This window comes from Cervus canadensis, chromosome 7 (genome assembly GCF_019320065.1).
Source record: "Cervus canadensis isolate Bull #8, Minnesota chromosome 7, ASM1932006v1, whole genome shotgun sequence".
Taxonomy (NCBI): domain Eukaryota; kingdom Metazoa; phylum Chordata; class Mammalia; order Artiodactyla; family Cervidae; genus Cervus; species Cervus canadensis.
In genome coordinates, this window is record NC_057392.1 from 85,351,734 (window position 1) to 85,374,059 (window position 22,326).

At 42.4% G+C, this 22,326-nt stretch overlaps 1 pseudogene; it reads right to left on the reverse strand.

The window, feature by feature from the left end:
- Nucleotides 1-10,122: 10,122 nt before the first annotated feature.
- Nucleotides 10,123-10,557, reverse strand: LOC122445550 (annotated as a pseudogene).
- Between the last annotated feature and the right edge of the window lie 11,769 nt (nt 10,558-22,326).

Genomic DNA, 22,326 nt, shown 5'->3' on the forward strand with positions numbered 1-22,326 from the left:
TTCTGGTGTGCATGGCGAACCTGAAAAGGCGTGAGCCGTAAGCCCAATGCCAGCAATTCTCTAAGGCCCGGCCCAAATCATGCCTCCTCTTAACCTGACTTTGGTGCTACCAGAATCAACATGAATTTTCTGTTCATCAATAACTGAAAGTTTGAAAAAAACAGGGAGCTGGCTTTCTATAACAATTCAAGATTTCTTTTTAAATAGGTAATTTTAGAGAATTTATAATCTAAAGGACATAAACGTTGGACGTGCTATTTGGCCAAACTCAATAAAAAAAACCAAGAAAGATTTTCCTTCACAGCTCTCCGTGAGTGATGCATGGTTTGATAGAGCAATCATTTTTAGACTGATAGTGTTTGGCAGAGCTTTCTGTAGGAAATATTCTTGAGTCATATTCAATGAATAATTTTTACATTGAAATTCACATCTAAATTATCTGATGTTTCTATTTGCTCAGACATGTTAGCAAACATAAAAATGAAAAATATTGGCATATAATGAAAAGAATATTTTTAATCTAGCACTTTTGCTAGAAACACATTATTGCCTTTTCAGACAGAAAAGTCAATTATCCTACATTAACAACAGAATCATTCAAGTCACAAAGGATTTTTAAAAAGCATTTAAAAAGAATAAAAATGATTGACATATAGGACTCATTGCATTTACACTATATGTTCTAGCTTACAAATTTTCTGATTTTACAGAAAGGCCATTTTTCTTCCACCACTTCTTTCCGCATACATAAGTTTTTGGTGAGAAGGGGACAGTTACCCACACTTAACGACATTTTGACGTGACATACCTGTTTTCCAATTCTTTGATTGGATTTTCAGTTTCTCCTACAGACATGTTATATGATGCCAGGGATTGATCAACAGTTGTGGCTGTGGGGGGAAAAAAGGAAAATAAAACCTACTCTGCCGCGGTGCTTGCTATAGTGAAAATAGTAGACACCGAACTGCCTGTCAGTCGAGAGGCCTGTGAAGCCATTGCCATGTGCTACAAGATCTGTAATTTACTTTAATATATTCTCTGCAGATAATGTGAAAGGAGTATATGCTAGTTAACACAAGTTTTAAATCTAGGGGCAGAGATTTGCCCCATGGAGAATCCACATCTTAGGGGTAATCAGCTTCTAGACTACAGCAGTCCCAAATTAAATGTGGCTACTGTAAGTGTTACTGGTATCTTGAGAAAACCAAGTACTCTTGTTGTTTTTTTTAATCTAATTATTCTTGGTAATTAGATAGACTGCTAAAACTGAATGTCAGAACTATGCTATTGATAAAAATGGGGACCTGTTGACTATACAGTGTATGTTAGAAATGGTCTCTTCTTTGTGAACTTTGAGGTGGTTAAGAGAACTGGTTATACCTCTGGCGTGACCGAGTATAAAGACTAGGGAAGGCCTATGGTCTATGTCCATAGGGAAGGCACCCCAGGCTCATTCCCCACATGATCCTCTGTCCATTGGTTTCCTAGGGTTCTGGTTGCTTGGTGATGTCAAATATAATTAGATAGAATGCTAGATGATGCAATTATGGAAAGAAGTAAAGGTAGATGAGGGTAGGGAGAACAAGGCAGAGTAGCTGGCTCCTATGGGATCTTATAGACTATTGTAGGGATTTTTATCTTTTCCTCTGAGAGAAATCGGGAGTCATCACTGGGTTTTGAGCAGGGAAGTGACATAATCTGATTTATATTAGGGCCATTTTGATTGTTGGATTGAAAAGTCTTGGAAGGCTGGGTTGGAAGCAGGTTCACTAGTTAGGAGGCTCTTGCAATAATCCAGAAAGAGTGGAGAGTTACTCAGACAGTGGGTATTAAAGCATGGTTATATCTTGATCTATTTTATAGTTAGAACTTATTCGATTTAATGGATTGAATTGGATGGGAGGTGTGTGAGAGGAAAAGGGCCAGTACTGACCTGAGCATTTGGCCTGAATATCTGGAAAATGAAATTTTCATCAGGTGTGAAACAGAAGACTGCATAGAGTAGGTTTGAAAAAAAAAGTGAGAATATCTTATAATTTGTGAATTGCTATAAAAATACAGAGTTGGCATATTTATAAACTCTCTATGATTTAGCATGTGTTTAGTATAGAGGATTGCTTTTTGGCCAATTTACTCTTATGTCAATTTCCTAGTTTCTGATGGTCACACAATACACCACACAAGACATCTGCTTTCACTTGTCATCTGAGTGTTTTCTGTCTCCCCCAGCTTCCCATTTTGCCTGGCCCCACATGGTCCCGAGGTAAGATTGTCTCAAAGATGCAATCACAGGGTTTGCACTTGTTGACTAGCGAGGAAGCCTGCCATCTGCTTGGCTCATGAAATAATTCAGAAAGCAAAATGAGGTTTCTGTTATATTTGCCTCTTACAGTCTTCAGTAACTTAAGATGTTTATTGAGATTGGGGTTCCTTGGGTCTGATCTGCCAGGCTCTGATTCACTCTTTAGTTTTCTCTTTCTTGGAGGCTTCACGGTAAACTTACTGGTGCCAAAATGATACGTGATATGTTTCACATCTGTATGAAGTAGTGACATGGGGTGTGCATTCTAGTTCCTAAGAAGGGGAGGGAAAAAGAAACTTGAAAACACCATATTCTTGTTTACTTAAAAAAACAAATAGCATACTTTCCTTCCAGCCATAATGTTGTAATAGGGACTGGATTCAATCTTCAACATTAAAAAAAAACAAACCAGAAAATCAGATAAAATATGTGAAACAAAGACTCCCATGAATTGGCTAAGGGCAGTGCAGGACTGTGATATTTGCAAAAAGAACAGTCAAATCAGTAAAATGAACTCCACAATCAGCTCAGTGTACTGCCCAAAGGCAGTTTCCAGGTTGCAGAGCCCAGAGGTCTGGTTGAGTAGAGAAGATAGAAATCAGAATTTTGAGAGAGAAAGTACCTAGAATTTGTGGGAGAGAAGACCAGAGAAGAGTGTGACCCGGAGAATTCCTGAGATGGGCAGACGGGTCCTCTCCAGTGGTTGGCTGAGTCCTGACCTGCAGAAGTATGAGAAGAAACTCCCCGAGGCTGGGGAAAGCCCATTGACAGCAATAGGTCAAATATTTCCCAGAGCTCACGCGGGGCTAGAAATAGTTCATGGTCCCATCAAGCCAGAGTGGGGAAGCCTTGTAAGACCTGGGCATTGAGTAGAGGGCAAAGAAGGGTATTAGCACTAGACTAAAACTTTGAAAACAAGTTTCAGGAGTTCCTTGGCAGTCCAGTGGTTAAGATTTGGCATATCCACTGCCAGGTTTGATCTCTGGTTGGGAAACTAAGATCCTGCAAGCCACATGGCGTGGAAAAAAAAAAAAAAAAAAGCAATAATAATAAATAAAATAAAGTTTAAAAAAACAAGTTTCACCAAGATGAGACTGTTCCTAAAATAATTTAATTGCATGCTGGAACCGAGTCCAATACTCCTTAAATCCTGTACCCAAACATTCAAAAATCACAGTATCCAGCATGCAATCCAAATTGGCAAGTGTGTTGGTTTCCCAGGGATGCTGTAACAAAGGAACGCAAACTAGGTGGCTTACAGCAACAAAAATGGATTCTGTCACAGTCTTAGAGGCTAGAAGGAAGAAACCAAGGGCTCCGCAGGACTGTCCTTCCTCTAGGACTCTGGGTAGAGTCCCCTTCTCGCCACTTCCTAGCTTCTGGTGGTGGCTGTCCACCCTTGGCACTCCTTGGCTTTCAACTGCAGAATACCAGCTTCTGCTTCTGTCACGTGGGGCTCTCCTTGTGAGTTTTTGCCCTGTCCTCTTTTAAGGACACCAGTCATATTGGATGACAGGTCCACCCACATCCAGTATGACCTTATCGTAAAAAATTACACCCACAACCACCCTATTTCTAAATAAGATCACAGGTGTTATGTGCTAAGCCCCTTCAGTCCTGTCCAACTCTTCATGATCCTATAGACTGTAGGCTGCCTGGCTCCTCTGTCCATGTGAACTCTTCAGGCAAGAATATTGGAGTAGATTGCCATGCCCTCCTCCAAGGGATTTTCCCAACCCATGTCTCTTATGTCTCCTGCTTTGGCAAGCGCTTCTTTATCACTAGTGCCACCTGGGAAGCTCGCCAGAGGTTAGGACTTCAACTTATCTTATTGGGAACAAAATTCAACCCAAAATACCAGACATTCAAAGAAGTAGGAAAATAAGGCCTATAACCAGAAGAAAAATTCATGAGTAGACACAGAGTAGAAAGTGTTGAGGGAATGGAATTAGCAGACACAGGTGGTGGCCCCAGTGGTAAAGAACTAGCCTGCCAATGCAGGAGACGTGGGTTCAGTCTCTGGATGGGGAAGATCCCCGGGAGGAGGAAATGTCAACCCACTCCAGTATTCTTGCCTGGGAAATCCCTTGGACAGATGAGCCTGGCAAGATGCAATCCATGGGGTTGCAAAGAATTGGACATTACTGAAGCAACTGAACACACAGATACTATCACAACTATAATAAAAATACACCATATGCTCTATTTTGGATAGTTTTATTGCTATGTGGTTTTTTTTTTGGTTATTTTTTAGATAATTCCACTAATCTCTGTAATAGCATAAAGAACAGAGATAAATACTAGAAATCGTAAAGTAACTCCTAAAAAAGATCTCTATGAAAGTGAGTGATGGATATTTTCAGAACTGCTTCTTCATCTCTAAAATGGGGATAATACTTCCCAGGTAAGGTGCAATAATCAAATGAAATTTTTATAACTTAACCTGGTACATAATCAACTCATAATAAATAGCAGCAATTCTTGTTACTATAGCCTGAGGCAATGATTAAAGCAATTACAGGTCAAATGATTACAGACCTATGATGGATGAGGCTGAACACAGTCAGGGTAATTATAATGGGTTTGATTCATTGCTGTTGGTAAGAACTTTACTAATTTGGACAAGTTGGGATAGGGAAAAAGTCAAATATGACTGATGAGCCATCTTAATTACAGAATATTTTTGAAGAAATGGCCTTTGATTACTTTTAACTGTATGCAGTAATTAGAACCAGGCTACAAAGTTTTGCCTAGTATATATCCTTAAGGGACTGGTTTTAATGATTGCATAAAAATGATCTTTCATTAGCATAACAAGGCTTTCAGCTGTGGTAAACTTTATTTTCATAAACCATTTTTCTTTAGCAGTAGAGTAAGTTCTATTGGAATGATTTGTCCAGCAACGACCATGTGGCAATTCCTTCGTGGTTTTGGGTGTCAGTCACAAGGCACCAGCTGAGGGTTCTAGCCTCGGCTGTTGGCACATCTACGTCCTGGGGAGCATTCCTGTGACCGCACAGCCTCTAGTGACACCCCTTCTTTCCTGTTGCCCTCCCACCTGTGATGGTGGCTGCTTCCTGAAATGAGTAATCTCTGGGTTCCTTCTGCCTGCTACTTTTTGCTCTTTCAGTGTTCCAATAACCATATAACCAAGTCCTTGAATTAAATTCCCTCTGTTTTATTTTTTAAAAATTTTAAATTGGAGGATAATTGCTTTACAATATTGTGTTAGTTTTTGCTGCACAACAAAGTGAATCAGTCTTGAGTACATATATCCCCTCTTTCTTGAGCCTCTACCCTCCCCATCCCACTCCTCTAGGTCATCACAGAGCACTGAGCTGAGCTTCCCACGAGCTATTTCACGCATGGTAATATATATGTGTCCGTGCTACTCTCTCAGTTCATCCCACCTTTATCTTCCCCTGGGGGCTTCCCTGGTGGCTCAGATGGTAAAGAATCTGCCTGCAATACAGGAGACTCGGGTTTGATCCCTGGGTTGGGAAGATCCCCTGGAGAAGGGAACAGCTACCCTCTCCAGTATTCTTGCCTGGAGAATTCCATGGGCAGAGGAGCCTGGCAGGCTATAGTCCATGGGGTTGTAAAGAGTCTGGCATGACTGAGTGACTTTGACTCACTCACTCCCCTTCCCCTTCGGTGTCCACATGTCTGTTCTCTACGCCTGCCCAGTAGTGGAAAACCCCTCTGTTTTAAATACCTGGCATAACTATCCTCTTGACTAGACCCCAGCTGACACCATACACCAAGAGGAACAGCTGGAACTAACCAGAGAGATGCCAAACATGGAGCAGAGAGTCAGTCCCCAGAGACAAGGTCTGGGGTTGGATGGGAGCAGTCGCTGGGGCTGGGTCTCTAAGGCACTTCAGCAGATGACTTCTCTCTGGCAGGGTCCACGGTCATAATCACATACCCTGCTGCCAAGCTGCCTGGACTTGTAGACGTCTCGTCCACTATTTAGGAAATGCATTTTCAATTTGCAAAATGTGAGGATTAGTCTAGATGAGTTCCAGGTTTCCTGTCAGCTCTATGTTTCTCTCAAACTAGCTGACAATTTTGCTCAGGGTTGGTTGGGAAAAGCTCTCCTATTTCTTTCCATATGCTGCGTGAAGACAGGATTGAGGAAGCAGAATGGCCCCATGGTACAGAAACGTTCTGTGCCATCCCTGCCGGGTTCAGATAAGACGACACAGCCCGGGGAGGCCCCATGTGCCAGACTTTGCAAAAAGCACTGCCGCAAAGCAAGGAGCAGTCCCAGGGCTGCGTGTTACATGTGAATATGATTGTGCTTGCGAAGTGGTCATTCCAAAAGTGTGGCAGCAAAGGTGATGATCAGAGAAAGCTAATTAACTTGCCTATAGAAGTAGGTACAGGACCGGATTCCTGGGTGTAGTGTGATTGAAATGACTGTGTATTTGTCTTCCTGTATGTAAAATGTAATGCCTTTTTTGAACAAGTTTTCCAAGAAGGGATAGTCATTTGTTTACCTCTTTTCAAGGAACCAGACTTCAAATTTAGTGTGTTATTTTAAGTGGCAGCCAGGTTTTGCCACTTAATGTAATTCAAATGGGCAGAAGCTTTGCATTTGTTCCTGCGAATTGCTGAGGACCTGCCTGTACCCTAGACTGCTATAGGCTTCTGGCAAAACCTGTTTTGTATTGTGATTTGAGGTGACCCAGTATCAAAGCCTTATCCCCTCTGTAGGTGAAGAAGATGATATTAGAAACTGAGGAGATCTGGGCCACTGAATTACATCATTTACAATTAGCTTGAGGGTAGCCCCGCTGCCTGGCCTTCAGGTTGTCAGTTAATATAAGAAAATTAGCATCTGCTGGATAATGAGCACCTGTGACAATGATCTTATCCTGGGTATCCATCATTGAAAAATAAATCCTTCCAGCATGGTCCGATGCTGCTGGTGTTTAACTTCCATAGGCTGGACTATTTTCTGGTCCTGATGTAAGCAGTCACAGGCCCTGAAACTCTACTTTCAAGAGAGGCTGACGCAGCTGCCATCCATTTCTAGTTTGCATCACCCGCTGAGCCAACCCGTGCTTAAAGCGTGGTGGTCAGCTGATCAGACACGACTCCCCAGATGGCCGTGGGCTTGAGCTGAGTGAAGGGCCAAGTGGTTGGCGAGGGGTCTGAGCTGCTTGCCCACACAGCTTGCTTATGCCCTCTTGTCCGGCTGACTTTTGACCCTTTCCATTTTGTGGTGAACTGCTGCTGGGCCCACTCAGCGGGTCTGACCGGCCCAAGCTCGTGCTGAGCCGTTGGTCTGCATGGCTGCCTCTGGCCAAGCACTCCGTCTCTCCCAGAGCTCAGGAGTCAGCGAGGAGCTGTCTTTTAAAGGAGTCTAATTCTTCCCTGCCACGGCGTGGCCTTGCTGCATGGACTTGTGTTTTGATCCTCCACTGAGGCTTCTGTTCACTCCACACGGCATCTCTTCCCACCACGGATGTCTCCACCACTGTAGGTTCTGCTGGTTCGGAAGACTCAGGAGGCAGGGCCGTACCGCCAGTCTGGACCTGTGGAAGAACTCCATCCTTCCTGCAGCCCCACCCAAGGCTGGAAGTACGTCAGGTCACCTGGTCCAGAGACTGGGGCAGTGTTCCCGAGTACGGAATATGCTGCTGTCAGAGCCTGAATGCACTGCGCTTCCTACTGCAGGGTAGAAGGTAAGTTGCAATCATTCTTTTACTTTGGAGAGGATTTATTGGCATGCCTAGCACCACTGGACGCCAAAATGTTTCCTGATGTAGCCCCTTGAATCTTTGTAAGGCTGGTCTACCACCTTCTGGGGTGCATGGGTCTTACCAAGGCCTCGAGTATGCTAGATTTCTCATTTATCCAGCCTAGTTGTTATGCGTGTAATGAATGAATGTGATTCTTTGTGGGAGATCTAGATAGTCCAGATATTTTAGAATATATTATGATTAGAAGGAGTGTTAATATAGCTCTTGGGCAAATTGTAAATGTACAATGCGACCTGTTCATGTGAATGCAAATTGTTTCTCATCCTTATTTATGATTAGAATAGAAAAAAAAACACATATGCCAAATGAGTAGTCACATATCATGTGACTACCTGAGGTTGCTTTCACCTGCTCTAGAAAAATACTATTTAGTGGCTGCAACTGGGGCAATTCAGTTCAGTTCAGTCGCTCAGTCGTGTCCGACTCTTTGTGACCCCATGAACTGCAGCACGCCAGGCCTCCCTGTCCATCACCAACTCCTGGAGTCCACCCAAACCCACGTCCATCAAGTCAGTGATGCCATCCAACCATCGTATCCTCTGTCGTCCCCTTCTCCTCCTGCCCTCAATCTTTCCTAGCATCAGGGTCTTTTCAAATGAGTCAGCTCTTCTCATCAGGTGGCCAAAGTGTTGGAGTTTCAGCTTCAACATCAGTCCCTCCAATGAACACCCAGGACTGATCTCCTTTAGGATGGACTGGTTGGATCTCCTTGCAGTCCAAGGGACTCTCAAGAGTCTTCTCCAACACCACAGATCAAAAGCATCAATTCTTAGATGCTCAGCTTTCTTCACAGTCTAACTCTCACATCCATACATGACCACTGGATAAACCATAGCCTTGACTAGATGGACCTTTGTTGGCAAAGTAATGTCTCTGCTTTTTAATATGCTATCTAGGTTGGTCATAACTTTCCTTCCAAGGAGTAAGCATCTTTTAATTTCATGGCTGCAATCACCATCTGCAGTGATTTTGGAGCCCAGAAAAATAAAGTCAGTCACTGTGTCCACTGTTTCCCCATCTATTTGCAGTTACCTGGTTGAATCTTTAAAGGTCCACTCTAAAACTCCTCTGCTGTTTCTTTTTTTTCAAACCAACTTTTTATTGAAGAATAGTTGATTTACAGTGTTGTATTAGTTTCAGATGCACAGCAGAGTGATTCGGTTATACATATGTATTTTCGGATTCTTTTCCACTGTAGGTTATTACAAGATGTTGAATGTAGCTCCCCCTGCCATATAGTAGGTCCTTGTTATTTATCTACTTTATATGTGGTAGTGTGTATCTGTTCACCCCAAGCTCCTAATGTATCCTTTACTGCCCCTGGTAGTAACCGTAAATTTGTTTTCTATGTCTGTGTGTCTGTTGCTACTTTGTAAATAGGGTCACTTGTATCATATTTTTAGATTGCACATGTAAGTGATATTACATCATATTTATCTTTCTAACTTTACTTGATATGATAATTTTTAAATCCATCCAAATTACTGCAAATAGCATTACTTCATTCTTTTTTATGGCTATTATTCCACTATGTAAGTGTATATACCACACCTTCTTTATCCATTCACCTGCTGATGGACGTTTAGGTCGTTTCCGTGTCTTGGCTGGAAACAGTGCTTCTGTGAACATTGAGGTGCAAGTATCTTTTTGTTATTTTTGTTTTGTTTTTTAATTTTAACAGTTTATTGGCCAACACAGAGCTATCACATTTTCTTCCCACCCAGTGGTGCTATTCCTGAATTTATCTCTTTGCAAAGTCAAGCAGAGACCAAAAAGTTTCCCTTAGTACTACACAAAATCTAAACAAGTGAGGGGAAAAAAAAGCTTATGGTCAGAAAATAAAACTTGTCTCTCTGTCTAGAGAAAATTTTTCTTTGTACATCGTATTTAAAATACACTTTTTCTTTTCGTTTAGGAGCTGTGGAAAACTGTTAGCTCATTTTGCAATGTTTGGTCTTCCAGGTTCTTGTGGGCTAGCAATGTTGAGGGGTACTCCATGCTATTCTCATTTCCTTTGAGTCGATGTTGTCTGGCAGAGCCTCTCTGTTTTCAGCTGTCTAACATCTTATCAAGAATTAGTAGAGGGGCAAGAATCCTTGCCCGATTTGTTTCCACAATGCAGCCATTTAATACCATCTCATCCAAAATGATGTGTACTTTATACAAATTAAACATTATATCTAGTTCACTCACTCAGCTGAAGTACTCATCTAAAACTTCCACAAAGTTATGGATGAATTTATAAATTGCCATCTCATTCTCTGGGTCATTAACTCCAACCACAATGAAGACAGCTGCATATTGCCGGTGTATCAGCTTAAAGTCCTTATAGTCAATGAAAGAGCATTGTTCATTGGATCGAGAGGGACAGCTCTTTATGACTTCTGTTTCCAGAAGCCTACGCTTATTAATCTCCACATGTTCATAGTACTTAGAAAGTCAGGTCTGCCCTTGTTTATTCACCATGAGGAAAAATGTTATCATTTTTTTTTCTCTGGCCACGATTTTTCCAAGTATAATTAAAAAGGGGTGGCTGTAACCAGAACCTGTGTGGCTTGGGCGCAATAGTCCTGGAGATGGCTCTTCCTGGAAACCCCCTCCCCCTTTCCTGCAGAAGCTGTTACCCAGACTTCACTGGCTGCGTGGTGCGGGCTTCCTTGGGGCAGCCATTCTGGCTTTTTTGCAAGTATCTTTTTGAATAGTTTGTTTTTTTTCTGGATATATGTCCAGGAGTGGGATTGATGGATCATATGGCAACTTTAGTTTTAGCATTTTAAGGAACCGCATACTGTTTTCCATAGTGGCTGCACCAATTTACATTTCTACCAACAATGTAGGAGAGTTCTCTTTAGAACCCATCTGTTTTTTTTTTCCCCCATGGGTCAAGCTAGAGAATCAGATGAGATCTAATGGGGACCACCACTCCTGCATCCTTTAGATCCTTAAAGTTGGCACTGATTCCTACCATTCTACCACCCCTGGGATTTGATAGTTTTTTTTTAATTTGGGGGTTGACAGTTCCAGAAATTTCAATTTGACCTTCCCCACCATGAGATCCCTTATTTCACAGACTGAGGACCCAATGTGGGCATTACAGCCACTGACTAAGTATGCTGATCCCAACTGTAAATTCATGAACAAGGTAAATACTCACTTGGTGGGTTTACAGACCCAGTGGACTCCACTGATCACACCCAAACCCTGTCCACCAAGGAGGAGAGCCGGGGTGACTCTTCAGGTAACTGCGCACCAATGTCAACACGGACAGTCTAAGAGTCTCTTCTTTCTAACCTGGACAGAGGACATAGCCTGAAAACAGCTGTCTACCAGGAAGTGCTTAACAGAAAACAAAAACACCTACATTGTAACAGATCAGGAATATACAGCAAATGTCCAAAGAATGGCTTTGACAGTGACGATGGAGGAACCCAGAGGAGAACATTGGCGCTGAAGACCTTTATCCTAAGATGCCTACTAAGACGGCTTTCCTGGAGAGAATTCTTTAGGGGTTCATATGTAAACATAAATCTGCCAATAATTAGTAGAAATACATCATAATTTCTATTTCAGAAATAACATCCAAAAAGCATCTCAGACATTTCCATCAAAACTAACCAAATGACTCATTTGGAACTTAATTTTGAATTGCCAAGCACATGTCCAATGGAAAGAAGGCATCAGCTACAGTTTATTTTATCCTTAAGTATGTATGGGCCTTGACAGTTTTAATAACTTTTTATCTCAGTTACAGAGCTTTGTGCTGTCTATCTGGCTCTCAGTCAAAATGACTCCCTGAAAAGGGAATATAAGCCAATGCTCAGTGTTCTAATTACTTTCCAGTAAAGCAGATTAGCAATATTATGCATCCCGTTGCTTTCTGTTCTATAACTATAAATGTTGCTATGTTTCCTCAAGAGTGTATTCACCACATATGGTGTTTTCTAAAAGACTGAAATAATGGCTCTTTTTTGGAAATGGCATAATAGCATTTTCTAACCTTCGTGTTGATAATTGCCTTTGGTTGATATATATATTACCAGTGTTTGGATACATATGTGTATAGAAAACTTGTTTTGAGGCCCATAAGCAGAGTAGAAGGCCCACCTCTATTTCCAAATAGACTGCTTTCAAAACTCACAGGGCTCCCAGCTCTGGCTTCAGCTGATAAAGGGCCCATCAGGAGCTGGTTCTGTTGCCCTTGGCTGTCTCCCACAGTGATGAGGGTGCTTTATCTTGGAAGGGACATCAAAGTTGGTCTAGAGACAAGACAAACCCATTCCTGACATCAGACTCACCTGGGGAGCTTAAAAACACATACCTTTCATGCCTATCTGCCTTGAAAATCAGAATATCTGGAAGAAGGTCTGAAAAAATATCAGCCAGATCTGGGAACCACTGCTCTGGTCCAACCACCTTCATGATTTTGTAAGTCTTCACATTTAGAGTCAGAAGTAAGGTATTGTTCACTCACTAAGTCATGTCCAATTTTGGGTGTGCCCATGGGCTGCAGCATGCCAGGCTTCTGTGTCCTTCATTATCTCTCAGATTTGCTCAAATTCATGTCCATTGAGTCAGTGATGCCATCCAACTGTCTCATCCTCTGTTGCCCCCTTCTCCTCCTGCTCTCAATCTTTCCCAGCATAAGGATCTTTTACAGTGAGTCAGCTCTTCGCATCAGATGGCCAAACTATTAGAGCTTCAGCTTCAGCATCAGTCCTTCCAATGATTCAGACTGATTTCCTTTAGGATTGACTGGTTTGATCTTGCTGTCCAAGGGACTCTCAAGAGTCTTCTCCAGCACAATTCAAAAGCATGAATTCTTCAGTGCTCAGTTTTCTTTATGGTCCAACTCTCACATCCATACATGACCACTGGAAAGACCATAGCTTTGGCTAGTCGGACCTTTGTCAGCAAAGTGATGTCTGTGGTTTTTAATATGCTGTCTAGGTTTGTCATAGCTTTTTTCCAAGGAGCAGGTGTCTTTTAATTTCATGACTGCAGTCACCGTCCACAGTGATTTTGAAGCCCAGAAGTAAGCACGTCTCCTTAAAATTTATTCTGTTTAACTTCCGGTTGTTGGACTGTCTGTGAATGTCCCAGTGTGGATGGACCAGACCTATTTGTTTTGATCTGATGGTACATTACACATGTTTGTCTCAGTATCCTTCCACAGAGCCTCCACTGGACCTGGTTAGGAGCCATAGTGTCATATATTTGGGATCAGATGAATGAATAAAGTTAGATTTCAGATTTCTTTTTATTCAGACAAAGAGGGAAAAATAAATGTCATTCAGAAGAAAACAGTTTTCTTCTTAGACCTAAACATTGGTTAGCTCAGCACAAAACCTGTTGTAATCCAAGTGTCTGTCAGCACAATATGACTTATCCATGTAGGGGAATGCTGCTCAGTAATGAGCAGGAACAAAGTACTGAACCATGCTACAACAGAGACGGTCCTCAGACGTATTTTGCTTACATGACAGAAACCAGACACCAAAGATTCGTATTGTATGATTTGATTTGTGTGAAATTTCCAGAAATAAGCAAATCTGTAGAGACATGGAAGATCAGTGGCTGCCTAGGGCTGGAGGTGGGCACAAGGATTCACGTTAGATGGGCATAGAGAAATTTTGGGGATGATGGAAATATTCTAAAACTTGATGTTGGTGATGGTTGCATGAGTCTATTAATATATTAAAAACTGAGTTCTTTAAAAAAAAAAAACATTTGTAAATCACTGAAGAGCATAAACTGGGTTCTTTATCCATTTGTGGGAATCAGGCTCTTCATTGCCATCTGTTGGGATCAGTGTTGCATTGAACCCAGACAAACATGATTCACCCAAAGTTTATCCCTTAAAATAGCTTATCTGGCTAATGATGCTGGAGTTCGGGTTCACCTTAGCACATGTGTATGCTACGTTGCCTCAGGCCTGTCTGACTCTTTGCAATCCTACGGACTGTAGCCCACCAGGCTTCCCTGTCCGTTGGATTCTCCAGGCAAGAATATTGGAGTGGGTTGCCATACCCTCCTCTGGGTAATTAGACCCCAGACTAAAAGCCAGAAGCCAGCGTGAGGCAGTGTGGGTGTGGGCTGGCAGGGGAAGAGGAGGCCTGGATTCCAGCTGGGTCTGGACCTCTCTGAACTGGCTCAAGCTTAGCTGTGTGGCCTTTCTGGCCTTCACTTATGGGTGTAAAGTGAAAGCTTCCTTAGTGAATGATTCTGATCCTTAAACACAGAGAGAAACACTCCCTTCTGCAGTTTCTGATGGAGAGCAGAGTTTGGAGGGAAGCAGGCTCAGTGTTGCAGGACTGAGAGTAAGTGTGTGTGTTTGCCCTTGCACACCTATGAGAGGCCTTGTGTTGATGGTGGAGATCCAAGGAGCCCAGAGATGCCCAAAGACTATTACATCCCATCTTTATGACAAAGTGTTTGGAACTACCTGAAAAGTGAAAGTCGCCCAGTCGTGTCCAACTCTTTGTGACCCCACTCCAGGTCACAGTACTGGAGTGGGTAGCCTTTCCCTTCTCCAGGGGATCTTCGCAACCCAGGGATCAAATCCAGGTCTCCTGCATTGCGGGTGGATTCTTTACCAGCTGAGCCACAAGGGAAGCCCAAGAATACTGGAGTGGGTAGCCTATCCCTTCTCCAGTGGATCGTCCCAACCCAGGAATTGAACCGGGGTCTCCTGCATTGCAGACGGGCTCTTTACCAATTGAGCTATCAGGGGAGCCACACCAATCAGGGGAGACAGCAAATCCAAAGTGACAGCAGCAAGGAGGCTAAAGAACCGTTGTGTGCTAGACAACATTATCTAACATGTGCAGACGGCCTCACCTATAGTCATTTACATACATAAAATCATTTGTAAATATCATCTCATGAGATCCTCTCATTTCTGTAAAGTGATCTTTATTATTTCCGTTCTACAGTAAGGAAGGGAGGAATTTAGATCAAATGACACTGGGATAGTCCCAGTGTTTCTGGAGGGCAGAGTTTGAAAGCTTGGAGGGCGAGGTGGGCATGGACACAGATGCAGGTTACAGGCAGGGGGCCGGGCAGGAGTGAGTGGTGTCAATAAGAGAACGGAAGAGGCCGGCTGGCTTGTTCTCTGCCTGGTTTGGGTCCTTCCAGGTTTCTACTGTTGTTGATGTCAGGTTGTAATGTGGGCATTCCCTGGTGGCTCAGTGGTAAAGAATGTGCCTGCCAAGCAGAAGACACAGTTTCTGTCCCTGGGTTGGGAAGAGCCCCTGGAGGAGAAAATGGCAGCCCACTCCAGTATTCTTGCCTGGAGAATTTCATGGACACACAAGCCTTGTGGGCTACAGTCCGTGTGGTCACAAAGAGTCGGACGTGACTTAACAACTAAACAACAAAGGTGGGGCTGTGTCCTTGAAGGACTGTGGCCCCAGGTCTGTTCTACTCTATCTCATGCTTACAACAGGGGACTATTAGGAATGTTGAAAAAAAAAAAAGTTGATTCTATTCCCTATTTTCAGAAGGATGAGTCTTTTTCCTGCTTTCTCAACATACATGAAATGTGATGATTCAAACCAAGTGAGCCTGAGCTCAAAGCTTTGAATTTGCCGGGAGTGTTGCTCCCTTCCTGGGCTGGTCATCACAAAAGCAACTCTTCTTCTCTGCACTATAGCTATCACTTGGCCAATAGAAGGGCCATGCTTACTTGGAGCCCTAAGCATGTACATGTCTTGGTGTAGATGTGTTTTACCTACATGATACCCTTGCCCCTGGGCCTGCCCCAAGTTAGACATTGAAAGGGGGACCTGCAGCAGGTACTTGCTGCCCCTGCCTTGAGCCCTTTGCCTGTCTCTCTGGAGCATTTTGTCTTTCTCTTCGATGTCCTGTCCTTCGTGCTTTTTTTGTTTGTTTGGTTTTTCCCCTGTGTCTATCTCCCTCTTGACTTCTGATCCACCCCTAGCTATGACTTAGTTCTGAAGGCCGATAGGCACACACACGATGGATACATACACACAAGGAATCTGTCGGAAGAGGAGAGGCTGGTGCAGAGGAGAATGGGGTACGAATGAGCAGAGGAAAGATTTTGAGCTGAGCTGCTGTTTAAGACCTCGGGCCACCTTCTCCCTGAAGTCATCTGTGACAATGGGACCACCGCCTCCTTACAGCCCCCTTCATTTGCAGCTTTCACGGGAGCCTCTTGTCACATCTGCCTCACTTTACAGTTACTTACAGACAGATGTGAGTGTCTTTTCTAGATGAGCAGTTGGCCTGGGGGAATTTTCCATTTTCAAAAAAAAGATTCGTTCATTTTTACATTCTATACATCACAATAACTTAACTTCTAAAGGGATCATAGTAGTGTTTGTTGAACCAACAGATGTAGTAGATGTGAGATGGTTTTCAGCCCGAGGTTCATATGTCATGAAGAGCCCTCCTCCCAGTCTAAAGGAAAATAAAAGACGGTGTGTGGACTTGCTGCTTGGGACCTTCCTGGGGCAGAGATGTGCCAACAGCATCTCCATCAGGAGTGAGTCGACCTCATGGAAGCAATGGATGATAAATCTAGTAAGTGAGTAAGGTATAATTACAGATGAGTACATACTTTAGATGTTCATTTATTCATTTGAAGCATCAAATTAGAATTTTCACAATAAGCTAAAACCACAGTAGTTCAACCAAAGGATAAACTGAAATTCTGTAGATGACTGATATTGATAAAATTGCTGAATAAATATGTGCCAATATTAAAAGTCATGTTCTGCATCAGCCCCCAGCTTCATTGTGTAGCATTTAACCCTTCAGCCCATCTGTCCCAGGTCACATATTTGGTTCTTCCTGTCCGTTCTGTGGACATTCTCCTTGTGGCACCTGCCCTAGGGAAGAGAGGCGGGCTGCACTGAAGTGAGAAAGGTGGGGGGCTGTCACGGTCTTTGTAGACCAGGACCTGGGGACTAGAGTCGACAAGAAGAAGGAGAAGGATGCAGGAGACCCAAGTCTCGAGTGAAACAAAGGTACTTTATTTGCAGAAACGCATGCTTATATATCTTCAATAAAATGATTACTCAGCCATTAAAAAGAATGAAATTTCACCAGTTGCAAGAAAATGGATAGTCCTTTAAGTACAAGGTCACTGAAGGAAGTCACTGAAGGGAATCCAAGCAGGTGCCCCTTCCCATGATCTCAGCCCTGAGAACTGTGGGCAGCTTTGCTCGTTCCTATTTTCCAGGAACTGATAAGGAACAGAGAGTCCTTGAGAAATGGCACACAAAGGAAGAAAACATATTGGATCCCTTAAAGTTGAACGTCCCCTGACAGGGGACCATCCAGCTAACCCTGATGTCTTTAACATTGTGATACCATTCTCTACTCTATGAGTCTTTGCAATTCAAATTGAATTGAAGCTAAGGACTGGACCCTAGTAAAGGAGATATTGGACATGTTGGCCTAGGAAAATAAAAACAACTCATTTAGGAATGCACTTGGAATATTCTGCAATTAAAAACTGCTAGAAAGAAGGCTAGCATCTCATGTTTGGGTCCTCTGTTTTCAGGTGCAATTCCAAGCGTGAGCTGAGACTTTGCAGTTCGCTCACTAGAGGGAGTTAGATACTAAAGAGCTGCCTTCTCAAGACACATTGAGCTGGATCTAATGCAGGAAATCCAACCAAGACTTTGGGAGACTAGATGCCAGATTCCCTGTGGCAGAGCCATCTTTTCATAGATTAAAAAAAAAAAAATCTTTCCCAGTATGGTGAATAAACCACAGAACATTTTCAATTGTTTTTCTAATTTAAACATAAATGCTCAAGGTAGAAAAATAGAAAGAGTAATACGAATACCTCAAAATACAAAGAACATTTCAATTTACCTATAATGTTCACATCTAGAACTAAACACAATTAATAACAGGTTTAGCCACATGGGCTTTCTGGGAGCTGAATACTCTTTTTTAATTTTTTAAATTTATTTATTTTTGTCTGTGCTGGGTCTTCATTGCTGCGTGGGCCTTTCCCTGGTTGCAGGGAGCACCTCTCCAGTTGCAATGCGTGGGGTTCTCGTTGTGGTGCCTTCCCTTGTTGCAGAGCACGGGTCCCGGGGCTTCAGTAGTCGCGGCTCCCAGGTTCTAGAGCACAGGCTTAGTAGCTGTGCAGCATGGGCTTAGTTGCTCCGCAGCATGTCAGATCTTCCTGGATCAGAGATCAAAATGTGTCTGTGTTGCCAGGCAGATTCTTTACCATTGAGCTACCAGGGAAGCCCAGCTGAACGTTAATGAGCTAAAAAAAAGGAGGAAAAAAACCCCCACAATTTCCTATGGTTTAATGTAATATCTGTCCTTATTTTTCTATACGTATAGTGATAATAATTTGGTTTTCATGTGATATTATATAGAGACTGTGTATTAACATTCATGTATGAATATATTACTTACTGGTTTATGTTTAGGCTTTGTGTTCTGTGTGGATTAAAGGTTATTGTCAGTGTTTTGAGATAGAATTTTCAAGGAAATAAATTCTCAGTGAAAATTTTATCTGAAATCACCATCTTCCTTCTCAACTGTATTTTTTTTTAGCTGCTTAAGAGCAATAAAAAAGCAACAATCAGTTGGTATCAGTAGAGTGAGGAAGTATGTGACCTATCAGTCACTCAGTCGCGTCCGACTCTTTGCGACCCCATGGACTGTAGCCAGCCAGGAATTCCTCTGTCCGTGGGATTCTCCAGGCAAGAGTACTGGAGTGGGTTGCCATTTCCTTCTCTGGGGGATATTCCTGACCCAGGTATTGAACCTGGGTCTCCTGCATTACAAGGAGATTCTTTACTGCCTGAGCCACCAGGAAAGCCCCTAATAGAGGAATAACTCATGTTAACTGCTGTGTGGGACAGAGAATAAAGAGTGATGGTTCTTGATTTCAAGGAGTTTGTAATCTCGTTGGGGCAATGAGACCCTCTTGTGTTGCAGAACAAATGAAAATACAATAAGAGGGACTACCCTGGTGGTCGAGTGGGTAAGACGCCACTATCCTCATGCAGGAGATGTGAGTTCTACCCCTGGTCACGGAACTAGATCCCACGTGCGTGCCCCAACTAAGAAGTCTACACGCTGCAACTAAAGATCCCACTAAGACCTGGCACAGCCAAAAATAAATAAATATTAAAAAAAAAAAAAAGAAAGAAAATACAAGAGATACCAGTGGAACATGCTCTAACTCCTGGTTACAAACTCTTAAGTGCTATAGGAGCTCAAAGAAGAGAGGAATTGGAGTTAGTCAAAATTTTCTAATTAGCTTCCTGGAAAAAGCAGAATTTAGAATCCAGGGATCACACCTTTCTCACTAATGTGTCTGTGCCCAGGGTCCAGCGAAAGGCCTGGAATGTAGTTCGTTTTTTTTTAAAATGTCAGTGCCTCTGCATTGTGTATATGGAAACAGTGCTACTGGCCTGTGGACTCTGTGCCATTGAAGATAATTTCCAGTAGAGCCAGGAGGCCATTCCCTCCTTTATTGGGTTTTCCTAACATCTTTTACTGGAGGGTGGTTAGGTTCCAGAATACTAAGGACACAGGTCAGAGTGAAGGTCATTGACTCTTGTTGCAGTTGAACTTTTAACCTGGGCTTCATAAGCATGGAAGAAGCCAAAACGCCATACATAATATATAAAATTTGCTCAGCAAAAGTGTATTGTGTCTGGACATGAGGATGAAATTATGTGAAATATGAGACTATATATATATATATATATATATTTCCATGTAAGACCCATAATAGCAAAAGCAAAAAGTAGTAAAAGAACTTTTAGAGGTTTGGAAGATATATGGTTATGGACTTTTTTCATCTGTATTTTCTTTAAAAGTCTTAACACAAAATCCCATTCTGAATAAAGTGGGAAAGCTCAAATGAAAATTACAAAGCAGACCTAGCCAGACATTCAAAATGCCTTACAGATTTTGAAGCTATATTCTGGTTTTAATTTTTCATGCTATAAGACTGGTGCTGGCTTTGAGCCGTGCATCCTCTCAAGCTGGGAGCCTCTTGCCAGACAGAACATCGCTGGCGGTTATTAGAGCCGCTGATGCCATCAATACATATGGGTCTCATGGACTCAATTCTCTTCCATGGGCCTGGAGCCTAGGTAAAGAACTAACATTAGATGCATTTAAAATTTTGTGACTTGGTAACCACATTACCTAGCTTTAAGAGCCATACAAAACACATAACCACGTTTATCTGAGACACAAAATCTAGCTACAGTTTCCTGTATTGTTCACAAAATACCAAAGTAGCTTAAACATTAGCCCCCACATTAGGAACCACAGTCTCCTGCTGGATTAAATGTTAATTGCAGTGACATAGAAAACAAGAACACATTGAAACTTCCTGAAATGTCAATAGAGCTATTGTTGCAGAAAGAACACTGCTTTGAGATTTGGATTCTTAGGTGGCAGTGGCTCTGATTAGCTCTGTGTTTTTTGATGAGTGGTGTCTCATTTCTGGCCTCACTTTCCCTATCTGTACAATGGCTAGATTTTACTAGATGATCTAAGATCCTTTCTTACTCTGAATCTATATGCTTCACATGTAATAGTTCAATGTATTTTAGGTACCTATATATATATGTGTATATATATATATATATAGGTTTATATATATATCATATATATATAATTCTGAAACTATGAGTATTAGTCTTGAAAAGAAGACTAGGTTTCTGGTTGACAAAAAAATGCACAATATATATTTCATCAACATCTCCACCCCAAAATTGTGCTCCTGAAAATTGATTAGATTTCTAGTATTTTGTTCCTGTGACTTAAAAATAATTAATGATTTCATGTTTTTTGGGTTGATTTTAGTGAATGCAACTGAGAGCATGATGTAACTATCTTGTCTGTTTTATAGCTTGTTAATTTGATAAAAATCTGAGTGAATTTGGTGGGGAGATTGGTGTGAGTCATTTTAGATTTGAGATGCAGTGAAGACTGAGAAATAGGAAATAGAACATTACATTTTACTTTTTATTTGGGTTAGGTGTTTGGAAACAGGACTTTCTCAGCGGCCAAAACACTGTCACTGGGGAAAATAAAATGCTATTGCTAAGCCAAGGTCCCCGTGCATTCATATTACCTACAAGTATGTGATTTTCATTGTGGCCCTAGTTAAATAATAGCCTGTGGATATCTGTTCAATAAATTTGTGTCACATTTCTCTGACCAGGAGTTATGGCTAAACTAAATTTTCTTAACTAAAGGATCATGCTGTGTTTGGTATGTGCATATGCGTGAGGGAGAAAAATCTAAATAAACACTTAACATCAGATTTCAGCAGATATCAATTATCTCAGAATTACATCTACTGCTGTTCTTTCCAAACTTTAGCATTTATTCATTTTGGTTCTGCTGAGTTTTCTTCTTTGGATTTTACCTGAGTAGACAAGCATGAAATGAGTTTCTCCTTGCATTTCACTAATGTCAGGAGTTCTTGCAGCTCAATATCACAGATTAGTAACAGTCCCCACTCTCGGGACCGGTCGTGGATGCTCCCTGCAAAGCCTGGGAACCCTTTGTTCCACCAGCTGCCCGAGTGTTGCATGCTGCTAGTTCACAGCTGAGTCCTTCCCTAGGCATCACTTGGCCAGAGGGCCTGAGCTTGTCCCCGGCGCCACCTCCTCCCTGGGCTCCATGTCCAAAAACCAGTCAAGGTGGAGCTACAACGGCCTGGCTCCCTTGCCTCAAGTTTGCACAGCTCGGAAGGATCATCCCAGCTCTCAGTTTCCTCCGGGATTCGCTGGAGCAGACTGGGGCTTTGATCACAGCTGCATCACAATTCAACTTGCCCCTCTACCCGGTCACATTCCTTTCTACCTCCTGGTGTGCTGCCCCCCAGTAAGCCTTCTGCATGCTAATTCCAGCCTCGGCATCTGTTTTCCTGGAACTGATCAAAGACACGGGCCTTTTACCATTTAATGGCATGAATTTTCCATGTCCACACTGAATCTTAACGAAGTGAACTCTTCTGGAAATGTTAATATTCACTGTCTGGAATTTTAACACATTAAATTCAGTGGTTTTCAGTCCAGGGTCAGTTGTTGTTTAGTCGCTAGGTTGTGCCCACCTCTTTGGTGACCCCATGGACTGTAGTCCACCAGGCTCCTCTGACCGTGGGATTTCCCAGGCAAGAATACTGGAGTGGGTTGCCATTCCCTTCTCCAGGGGGTATTCCTGACCCAGGGATCAAACCCGAGTCTCTTGCATTGGCTAGTAGCTTTTTGGGAAAAAATGTGA